At 45.3% G+C, this 10,668-nt stretch overlaps 1 non-coding gene across 1 annotated transcript; it reads left to right on the forward strand.

Moving 5' to 3' along the window:
- Positions 1-3,559: 3,559 nt before the first annotated feature.
- Trnaw-cca (transfer RNA tryptophan (anticodon CCA)) lies at positions 3,560-3,634 on the forward strand. Its single transcript has one exon. It is a non-coding gene; the product is annotated as a tRNA-Trp (tRNA).
- The last annotated feature ends 7,034 nt before the right edge of the window (positions 3,635-10,668 follow it).

Consider the following 10,668-nt stretch of genomic DNA (forward strand, 5'->3'; position numbering starts at 1 on the left):
TATGAAATCCAATCGTCATAATTTCTGAACTGTGTTACGAAAGTCAAACTGCACAGTTGGCGGCATGATGGGAATTAGTACGTGCATGCGAATTTGATTTAGCGACGAAGACCATTTCAATTTAGATGTGTTTGTCAACAAGCCAAATTAGCGCACTTGGGGGACGAAGAATCCGCATTTCGCGATCCAGATGTCTCTTCACCCTCAACGGCTGACTGTGTGGTGTGCAGGATCCAGTTACGGAATAATCGGTGCGACATTCCTTGACGGCACGTTGACTACCGAACGGTACGTGAAGGTTTTGGGAGATGATTTCATCCCCATTATCCAAAGTGATCCTGACTGGGACAAGATATGATTCATGGAAGACGGAGCTCGACTCCATCGAAGCAGGAGAGTGATGGCCTAGAGGAGCTCTTTGGGGATCGTGTTCTGTCTGGCATGGGCATCGATTGGCCTTCATATTCTCCAGATATGAACACATGCGACTCCTCTTTGTGGAGCTGTAATTAAGACAAGGAGTACAGCAATGATCCCAAAACCATTCCTGAACTGAAAACAGCCATTCACGAGGCCATCAACCGCATCGATGTTCCGACGCTTCAGCGGGTCATGCAGAATTTCGCTGTTCGCCTGCGCCACATCATCGCTAATGATGGCAGGCATGTCGAACATGTCATAACCTAAATATGAATATCTGTAGTGACGTTTACATGTTGAGTAAAGTGTGCGCTCGCCGTAATTTGTAACTAATTACGATTTTTTCGTATACACTACTGGCCATTAAAATTGCTACACTAAGAAGAAATGCAGATGATAAACGCGTATTCACTGGACATATATATTAGACTAGAACTGACATGTGATTACATTTTCACGCAGTTTGGGTGCCTAGACCCTGTTGAATCAGTACCCAACTCTGGCAGTAATAACGGCCTTGATACCCCTGGGCATTAAGTCAAACACAGCTCGGATGGCGTGTACATGTACAGCTGCCCATGCAGCTTCAACACGATACCACAGTTCATCAAGAGTAGTGACTGGCGTATTGTGACGAGCCAGTTGCTCGGCCACCATTGACCAGACGTTTTCAATTGGTGAGAGATCTGGAGAATGTGCTGGCTAGGGCAGTAGTCGAACATTTTCTGTATCCAGAAAGGCCCGAACAGGACCTGATACATGTGGTCGTCCATTATCCTGCTTAAATGTAGGGTTTCGGAGGGATCGAATGAAGGGTAGAGCCATGGGTCATAACACATCTGAAATGTAACGTCCACTGTTCAAAGTGCCGTCAATGCGAACAAGAGGTGGCCGAGACGTGTAACCAATGGCACCCCATATCATCACGTCGGGTGATACGCCAGTAAGGCGATGCCGAATACACGCTTCAAATGTGCGTTCACCTCGATGTCGCCGAACACGGATGCGACCATCACGATGTTGTAAACAGAACCTGGATTCATCCGAAAAAGTTACGTTTTGCCATTCGTGCACCCACGTTAGTCGTTGAGTACACCATCGCAGGCGCTCCTGTCTGTGATGCAGCATAAAGGGTAACCGCAGCCATGGTCTCCGAGCTGATAGTCCATGCTGCTGCAAACGTCGTCGAACTGTTCGTGCAAGTGGTTGTTGCCTTGTATACGTCTCCATGTGTTGACTCAGGGATCGAGACGTGGCTGCACGATCCGTTACAGCCATGCGGATAAGATGCCTGTAATCTCGACTGCTAGTGATACAAGGCCGTTGGGATCCAGCACGGCGTTCCGTATTACCATCCTGAACCCACCGATTCCATATTCTGCTAACATCGGTTCCCGACCAACGCGAGCAGCAATGTCGCGATACGATAAACGGCAATCGCGATAGGCTACAATCCGACCTTTGTCAGAGTCGGAAACGTGACGGTACGCATTTCTCCTCTACACGAGGCATCACAACGTTTCACTAGGCAACGCCGGTCAGCTGCTGTTTGTGTATGAGAAATTGGTTGGAAACTTTCCTCATGGCAGCAAGTTGTAGGTGTCACCATCGGCTCCAACCTTGTGTGAATTCTCTGAAAAGCTAATCATTTGCATATCACAGCATCTTCTTCCCGTCGATTAAATTTCGCGTTTGTAGCACGTCATCGTCCTGGTGTAGCAATTTTAATGGTCAGTAGTGTAATTCGATACTTGTCTCCCTGTAATTAAAATATTTAACGTTTTCTGTCGTCATCATGCTTAATAGATGGGTGGCTATGTGAGGCACCAAACTACTTTGTCCTCTCACCACGAAATGCCGTGGTAATTCGCACCAGTGTCGCTGCTTAGGGCTTCATGCAAAAGGAAAACGTCTTCGGGCGACAGTGTCGTGATACACAGGGTGAGAAGCAGACAACTGCTCCAAACAGGCACGTAGCCGAAGGCGTCTCATCGCGACGGTTGGGCAAGGAGAAGAACAAGAAGGCGATCGTGATGTAGGGAGCGAAGGAGGGAGCTATTGATCTACGAATGCGCGACGAGCGAACGGAGCGGGCCACTTAGCGCCTGCGGCGGCGCTACTGGAGCTGGAGCTGGAAGTGATCATTACAAAGCAGGCCCGTCTCATTAGGCGGGGCTGAGTCACGCGCCGTGGTGACGGGGGCGCAGCGGGGACCCGCCCCACGGGGGGCCGCGGCGGCGGCGGCGGCGGTGGCGCATGAAATATGGCGGATTACCGTCACGCAGATTAACTGGCCGTCCACTAAAACACACGGCGGCTATCGGCGGCGGTCATCTCGCCAGGCGCCACGCAGCCCTCACTAGCCGGCGGCCATGTTTTATGTCCCCGCTCTGTTAACGAAGCCCCGCCGACTTCTTTATTATCGCCGATAAGCATCGCCAGACGGCCGAGCGCCGAGTGAAGGCGGCGGAGCTCGCCGGTAGGAATATACGGAGTGGTGTTACCGACTCGCCCGCCGGGCAATTGACGTACAGGTCGAGGCGGCAGTCCCTTCGCAGCTCCCATTGTTACTCGGCATCGGTGATCGGTTGGCGGCACCGGCTATTGCATTGATTTCCAGTCGCTATTGATTTCCAGTCGCGCTGCTGTACTTGTATGGCTTTCTCTCCGTCGGCGGAATCCACTGCATAATTTTCTAGAGGTAACTTGTTTGTGACTGCGAAGGTCTCTCTTCGTACTCCATTACCTCCTCAAGGTCGTGTTAACATTAGCGTTTGTTCCTTGCGTGGCACGAGAAGGCAACTCATACGATTCGTGTTGTCCTTGCTGTATTCCGATCTCCTGTCACATCCAGATTGAGATTTTCAGTCTGCAGCGGAGCGTGCACTGATATGTAACTGCCTGGCAGTTACATATCCGAGACTCTGCCATGAAGTTTCGTATCAGCGCACACTCCGCTGCAGAGTGAAAATCTCATTCTGGAAACATCCCCCAGGCTGTTGCTAAGCCGTGTCTCCGCAATATCCTTTCTTTCAGGAGTGCTAGTACTGCAAGATTCGCAGGAGAGCTTCTGTAAAGTTTGGAAGGTAGGAGACGAGATACTGGCAGAAGTAAAGCTGTGAGGACCGGGCGTGAGTCGTGCTTCGGTAGCTCAGTTGGTAGAGCACTTGCCCGCCAAAGGCAAAGGTCCCGAGTTCGAGTCTCGGTCGGGCACACAGTTTTAATCTGCCAGGAAGTTTCATATCGGCGTACACTCCGCTGCAGAGTGAAAATCTCAGTCTGGAAACATCCCCCAGGCTGTGGCTAAGCCGTGTCTGCGCAATATCCTTTCTTTCAGGAGTGCTAGTTCTGCAAGATTCGCAGGAGAGCTTCTGTAAAGTTTGGAAGGTAGGAGACGAGATACTGGCAGAAGTAAAGCTGTGAGGACCGGGCGTGAGTCGTGCTTCGGTAGCTCAGTTGGTAGAGCACTTGCCCGCCAAAGGCAAAGGTCCCGAGTTCGAGTCTCGGTCTGGCACACAGTTTTAATCTGCCAGGAAGTCTCCTGTCATATCTTTACAAGAGACTGTTACGTGGCTGTAGTATATGAGATGCAACTTTATTATTGTGTTGTTGTCGCTCTGAATCCGAGGACTGGCTTGCTGGAAGTCTCCATGCTGGTCTATACAGTGCAAGTACAGCATGCTTTTAATAACAGTGGAAGTTCTCACAGAGGTGCAGTGCGGGCTGTAATTTCGTACAGCAATTAAACGAGACAGCTGTTCTAATGCATTAATGCAAACCAATTTACACTGGAAAAGTATTAGTTACAGCTTGGGCCACCTGGTGCAAATTTGGCGCTCTGAACGCAAGAGAAAGATAAAGATACGTTCCCACTCGTAATGGATTTGCAATGGAATATGGGCACAAAAGGTCAAAAAGAGAGAAAGGCATACCGTAATGTTGATTCCACTATTAAATGCCACTTACACTGATTGTTCAATATGAGCACTGGAGAAGTCGACAAGATGCTTACAGCGCCATATTTGCACCTGCTACGCGAAATTGGAACTATTTAAATTTTTACCGTAAAAGTTGCACTAGCACACCCTACGCGATACTGGATTTCAGCGTCGGTATGTACGTTAGTCAAGAGATGACTGCCAAGGTGAGCAAAGTGCTCATTACTCCACAGGATTACACCATTGTGTACTATGGTTAGATCTTTATAGTTAGTATCTGGGTCACATTTGTGTTGTCCTAAAGTTGACACCCAGGCCGATGGCTATCTGTGGCTCATTACATACATCAAAAATTTCTTAAAGGACTTATCCACAATAACATTACCATCAGCATACTAGAGTCTTATGACAGAAGTCGTGATTATGTTGGCTCTAGCTATCTGTCTACTGAGATTGAAAACCTTCTGTAGAAACTGGAACACATGGGTATGGATACACAGGTTCCTAAATTACGCGGTCCGTAATCTGCTTAGTGTATTCATCTCTTGGTCTCCCTCTACGATTTTTACCCTCCACGCTGCCCTCCAATGCTAAATTTGTGATCCCTTGATGCCTCAGGACATGTCCTACCAACCGATCCCTTCTTCTAGTCACGTTGTGCCAGAAACTTCTCTTCTCCCCAATCCTATTCAATACCTCTTCATTAGTTACGTGATCTACCCATCTAATCTTCAACATTCTTCTGTAACACCACATTTCGAAAACTTCTATTCTCTTCTTGTAAAAAATATTTATTGTCCATGTTTCACTTCCATACATGGCTACACTCCATACAAATACTTTCAGAAACGACTTCCTGACATTTAAATCTATACTCGATGTTAACAAATTTCTCTTCTTCAGAAACGATTTCCTTGCCATTGCCAGTCTACATTTTATATCCTCTCTACTTCGACCATCATCAGTTATTTGGCTCCCCAAATAGCAAAACTCCTTTACTACTTTAAGTGTCTCATTTCCTAATCTAATTCCCTCAGCATCACCCGATCTAATTCGACTACCTTCCATTATCCTTGTTCTGCTTTTGTTGATGTTCATCTTATATCCTCCTTTCAAGACACTATCCATTCCGTTCAACAGCTCTTCCAAGTCCTTTGCTGTCTGTGACAGAATTACAGTGTCATCGGCGAACCTCAAAGTTTTCTTCTCCCTGGATTTTAATACCTACTCCAAATTTTTCTTTTGTTTCCTTTATTGCTTGCTCAATATGGCTACAACCCTGTCTCACTCCCTTCCCAACCACTGCTTCCCTTTCATGCCCCTCAACTCTTATAACTTGAGTCTGGTTTCTGTACAAATTGTAAATAGCCTTTCGCTCCCTGTATTTTACCCCTGCCACCTTTAGAATTTGAAAGAGAGTATTCCAGTCAACATTGTCAAAAGCTTTCTCTAAGTTTACAAATGCTACAATCGTAGGTTTGCCTTTCCTTAATCTTTCTTCTAAGATAAGTCGTAAGGTCAGTATTGCCTCACGTGTTCCAACATTTTTACGGAATCCAAACTGATCTTCCCCGAGGTCGGCTTCTACCAGTTTTTCCATTCGTCTGTAAATAATTCGCGTTAGTATTTTGCAGCCGTGGCTTATTAAACTGATAGTTCGGTAATTTTCACATCTTTCAACACCTGCTTTCTTTGGGATTGGAATTATTATATTCTTCTTGAAGTCTGAGGATATTTCTCCTGTCTCATACATCTTGCTCACCAGATGGTAGAGTTTTGTCAGGACTGGCTCTCCCAAGGCCGTCAGTAGTTCTAATGGAATATTGTCTACTCCCGGGGCCTTGTTTCGACTCAGGTCTTTCAGTGCTCTGTCACACTCTTCACGCAGTATCGTATCTTCCTTTTCATCTTCATCTACATCCTCTTCCATTTCCATAATATTGTCCTCAAGTACATCTTCCTTGTATAGACCCTCTATATACTCCTTCCACCTTTCTGCTTTGCCCTCTTTGCTTAGAACTGGGTTTCCATCTGAGCTCTTGATATTCATACAAGTGGCTCTCTTTTCTCCAAAGGTCTCTTTAATTTTCCTGTAGGCTGTATCTATCTTACCCCTAGTGAGATAAGCCTCTACATCCTTACATTTGTCCTCTAGCCATGCCTGCTTAGCCATTTTGCACTTTCTGTCGATCTCATTTTTGAGACGTTTGTATTCCTTTTTGCCTGCTTCATTTACTGCATTTTTATATTTTCTACTTTCATCAATTAAATTCAATATTTCTTCTGTTACCCAAAGATTTCTACTAGCCCTCGTCTTTTTACCTACTTGATCCTCTGCTGCCTTCACTACTTCATCCCTCAGAGATACCCATTCATCTTCTACTGTATTTCTTTCCCCAATTCCTGTGAATTGTTGCCTTATGCTGTCCCTGAAACTCTGTACAACCTCTGGTTTAGTCAGTTTATCCAGGTCCCATCTCCTTAAATTTCCACATTTACTTATTCGTCTGAAAAGCAATATCGACGAAACAGCTTTTTCAATGCATGGGGCACATTTTTAAAGATTCGATAATAAGGGTTACCATTTCTCACTCGTCCGCAACTAAGTTAGGTAAACTTACACATGGTAGCGACAGTGACTTCATAAAATAAACTGGGTGGTATGATGTACGACAAGAGGAACATGTAACTCGCATTTATGATTTTTAAATACCTCCCTGGGAATTACTACGCCGCTGAAGTTGTCCGCTGTCTTCCTGCCTCCGCATGAATTACAGGCGCCCGTTATCCGATATGTCTAAAATTATCATGTCACGCAAGGTAGCTGGATGAATGATTTCCCTCTATTTTTTTCTAATCAGACACTGCCATTGTAGAAAGAAAATTTTGCAGCGTCGACTATTCCAAATTTTTGTTCAAAGTACTCTCACCTATTATTCATGAAACCCTTCAGTTCCTATCAGTAATACTCCATATATTATTTCCAACTCGTCTTTCTAGGAGTCACTGAATGATACTCCTCTCTCTCTCTCTCTCTCTCTCTCTCTCTCTCTCTCTCAATATTCTCTCCATGTTTTCCAACGTTACTTATCATTTCTTCATTCCTACTATGCCTCATATAATATTTTTATATTTATACCCACATGTGTCAATACAAACTTTTCCATTACTGCTTCATGATTTGCCTTCCTTCCTCACGAGCAGATGTTCCATTCAGCCATCCCTGTTCCTCAGCAGATTTCCTTCCTCCCTTACTCTTTTGAAAACTTTTCATTTCGTGCCTAATTTTGGCGTCTCCCTGTGACATTGATTACCAAATGACTGCAAATTATTGTTTTATAGTTTTAGATTGGTTCACAGGTGTTACTGTCATGCGATACTAAATCTCAAATTCACATATTCAGGAACTCCGCATTAGTAACTGTTATTTCTCTTGCTGAAAAATGGTTTCTTGACCTGCGCGAAACTGCTTTATCCATCTCCCTATTTTTGAGAAGCCTGTGTAACATCGCTTGACAGATGGGCAGTTTCTTAAACTCATCTGTCACTTCGTACTTCTTAGTTTTCACGTTTATCATCTTTCTAGTACTCTCCATCCAAGAGCCATCGCTTTGTTTATATTTTGTGCTAAGTGGCTTGTGTGACCCATTGAGTAGCTGTAGGCCTTGCTTGCTTTCGCCCAGATATTGCACGATATCTGCGAGCCTTGTCGTTTCTATCTATTCACCTTGTTCTTTTATTCCTCTTGGAGGGTTGCGTTCACTTCTTTCATAAAAAAGAAAGAAAGAAGGAAAAAGAGGAAGGGAGATTAGAGTTTAACGTTCCGTCGACAGCACAATCACTGGGACGGAGCAAAAACTCGGATGACGAGAGGATGGGGAAGGAAATCGGCTGTGTACTTTCAAAGAAACCATGCCGGCATTTGCCTGGAGTGATTTAGGGAAATCACGGAAACCTTGGATGGCCGGAGGGGAGCTGAACTGCTGTCCTTCCGAAAGCGAGTTCACTGTTCTAACCACAGTGCGACGTCGCTCGATTCTTTCATTCAGCACCACATAAACAACGTGAGTCATAAACTACAAAGTTATTGATCACCCTTATTTATAGGGTCTCATCTTAAACTTTCAGTTTCATTGTTCCTTCCTGGTTTATTCCCCAATACTTCGTATCCATTCTTCACATTGTTGGTTCTTAGCGGCAGCAAGGCCTACGTAATGTGGTCCACAACGCCACGAATGATTATAGGATTTTTCCTGGTCTAGTAATTCAGGTTCTGTTGGTAATAGAAAGCTAGGATCAAGTGTTTCGCGTAGCCCTTGGCCTAGGGACTATTTGTACACCCAACAGAAAGATCGTCTTATAGTAACTATCCTACAGTGCGGGGTCAAGGTCTGAATATTACACACTTCTTCCAGCTTAGGCAAATGGAGCACATCGGTTGGTTCTTCTTGCATTACACGTGGTCTACGGTACGCCTTTGGTATAGAGAGAGCGAAGGAAACAATGGAGAAAGGGAGGGACACATGGGCATTGGAACATTATTGACAGTGACAGAACAGTGCTAGGAAAAGAGTGAAGGAGAGAGTGCCGGTGGTAGAGGAATAAATAGAAGGAGGAAGTGGAAATGGGTGAGAGCCAGGAGGGACAGGGTCCGTGACAATGAGAACGGGAAGATAGAGATATTGACAGTGAGAAGCAACAGTAGCAGTGCGAAGGAATGAACGAGATAGTAGCAGAAAATGAGAGCAGAAGGGAGATAGTAACAGTGAGATAACATTAGTTGGACAGAATGAAGGAGATTGTGGCTGTGAGAAAGAGGACGATGACAGTTGGAGAGACACAAGAAGATAATGACAATGGGTTGGGTTGAATAAGTGAGTAAGAATGAGTAACTGGGAGTGGATAGGTAAGAGAAACTTACAGAAGAGGGCTAGTGGGTGTGACCGAGTTACATTTAGCAGAGCTTTTGGGAATTTGAGATGAGCTTCATCTTCAATCGAGCAACTTCACAGAAAACGACAGAAGTGAACGAAGACAGCAGATTTTCACTGCAAACACAACACTGTGATTTATTTGATGACGCTCATGACACATACAACTTTACGTCTTCGGCAACCCTCCTGCCTCTCCTGCTTCTCCCCCTCCTCTCCGTTCTGCGTCACCCTGGGACACTTGCCAACGATTTCAGGTTACGAACTGGTACCACCTCTAATGAAGTGTATTGACCAGAACTGGAGCCACGAAGAGTAGAGAAATTCCGGTGCACTAATTATAAAAAAAAATAGATAAAAGTGACTGTGCCGGCTGTTTCGGTTATTAACAAATTTAGATCAGTATTATGGCTCGAGTGGATGAAGTAGAATACCGAGGAAAAAAAAAAAAAAGAATCTGAATGAAGGTAATAAATCATGTAACTGTTCCATTCACGTAGTCTGACAGGCAAATGAAACTAATTTTTGAAAGTCGGTACGAATATTATCTTTGAGACACTTATTGAAATGCTAGCTAAAGCCAACTGCGTCGCTGGAAAACCAGTCTCACGGGTCTTTATAAGGAGAAAGAGGCGCTAGAACTGTAATTTTTCGTTATTCTTTGAAAAGCGCAGCTGCAGAAGGACTGAAGAAGAGGGCTTCCGCGTCGGACTGCCTCGCTCACGGCGCCAAGTGAGGCGATCCGGAAGCCAACACATGCAGGTCCCGGGCGCACGGCGTCTGGCCGCTCGCTCTCGCTTTGACAACTTAACTGCCCGACGGCGGCGTCCGTCAAAGCGGCAGTGGCGCGCCCAAAATGGCCGCACGTCATTCCAAATGTGAAAACCAGCGACGTGTCGGTCGGCGACCCCGTCGAGCGACACCTTAAAAGGCGCCATAGCCGAAGAGGCCTATCGTGGCCTTAAGTCAACGTACAAACAAGAATTTCGACACAGCAGACGGCGAAATACAAATTCACTTATTTTAGGAGTTAAAAAGCTTCGTATCTCAAAGGTAAGTAACCGAGTTCTAAAGGCTAGAAACGAATGTAAATGAGTTTAAAATACGGTTATGGGTCTGTTCCACCAATCATCTGAAAAACTCTGCATTTGGGTATAATCGGTGTGTAATTTCGTCAAGGGTTGTGAAAAGTACCCCTTGTATGTTGCACAGTCATACCAAAAACAAGCACTGAAAGACCTAAGTCGAAACAAGGCCCGGGAGTAGACAACATTCCATTAGAGCTACTGACAGCCTTGGGAGAGCCAGCCCTGAAAAACTCTACCATCTGGTGAGCAAGATGTATGAGACAGGAGAAATACCCTCAGACTTCAAGAAGT

Source organism: Schistocerca nitens, chromosome 4 (genome assembly GCF_023898315.1).
Source record: "Schistocerca nitens isolate TAMUIC-IGC-003100 chromosome 4, iqSchNite1.1, whole genome shotgun sequence".
Taxonomy (NCBI): Eukaryota; Metazoa; Arthropoda; class Insecta; order Orthoptera; family Acrididae; genus Schistocerca; species Schistocerca nitens.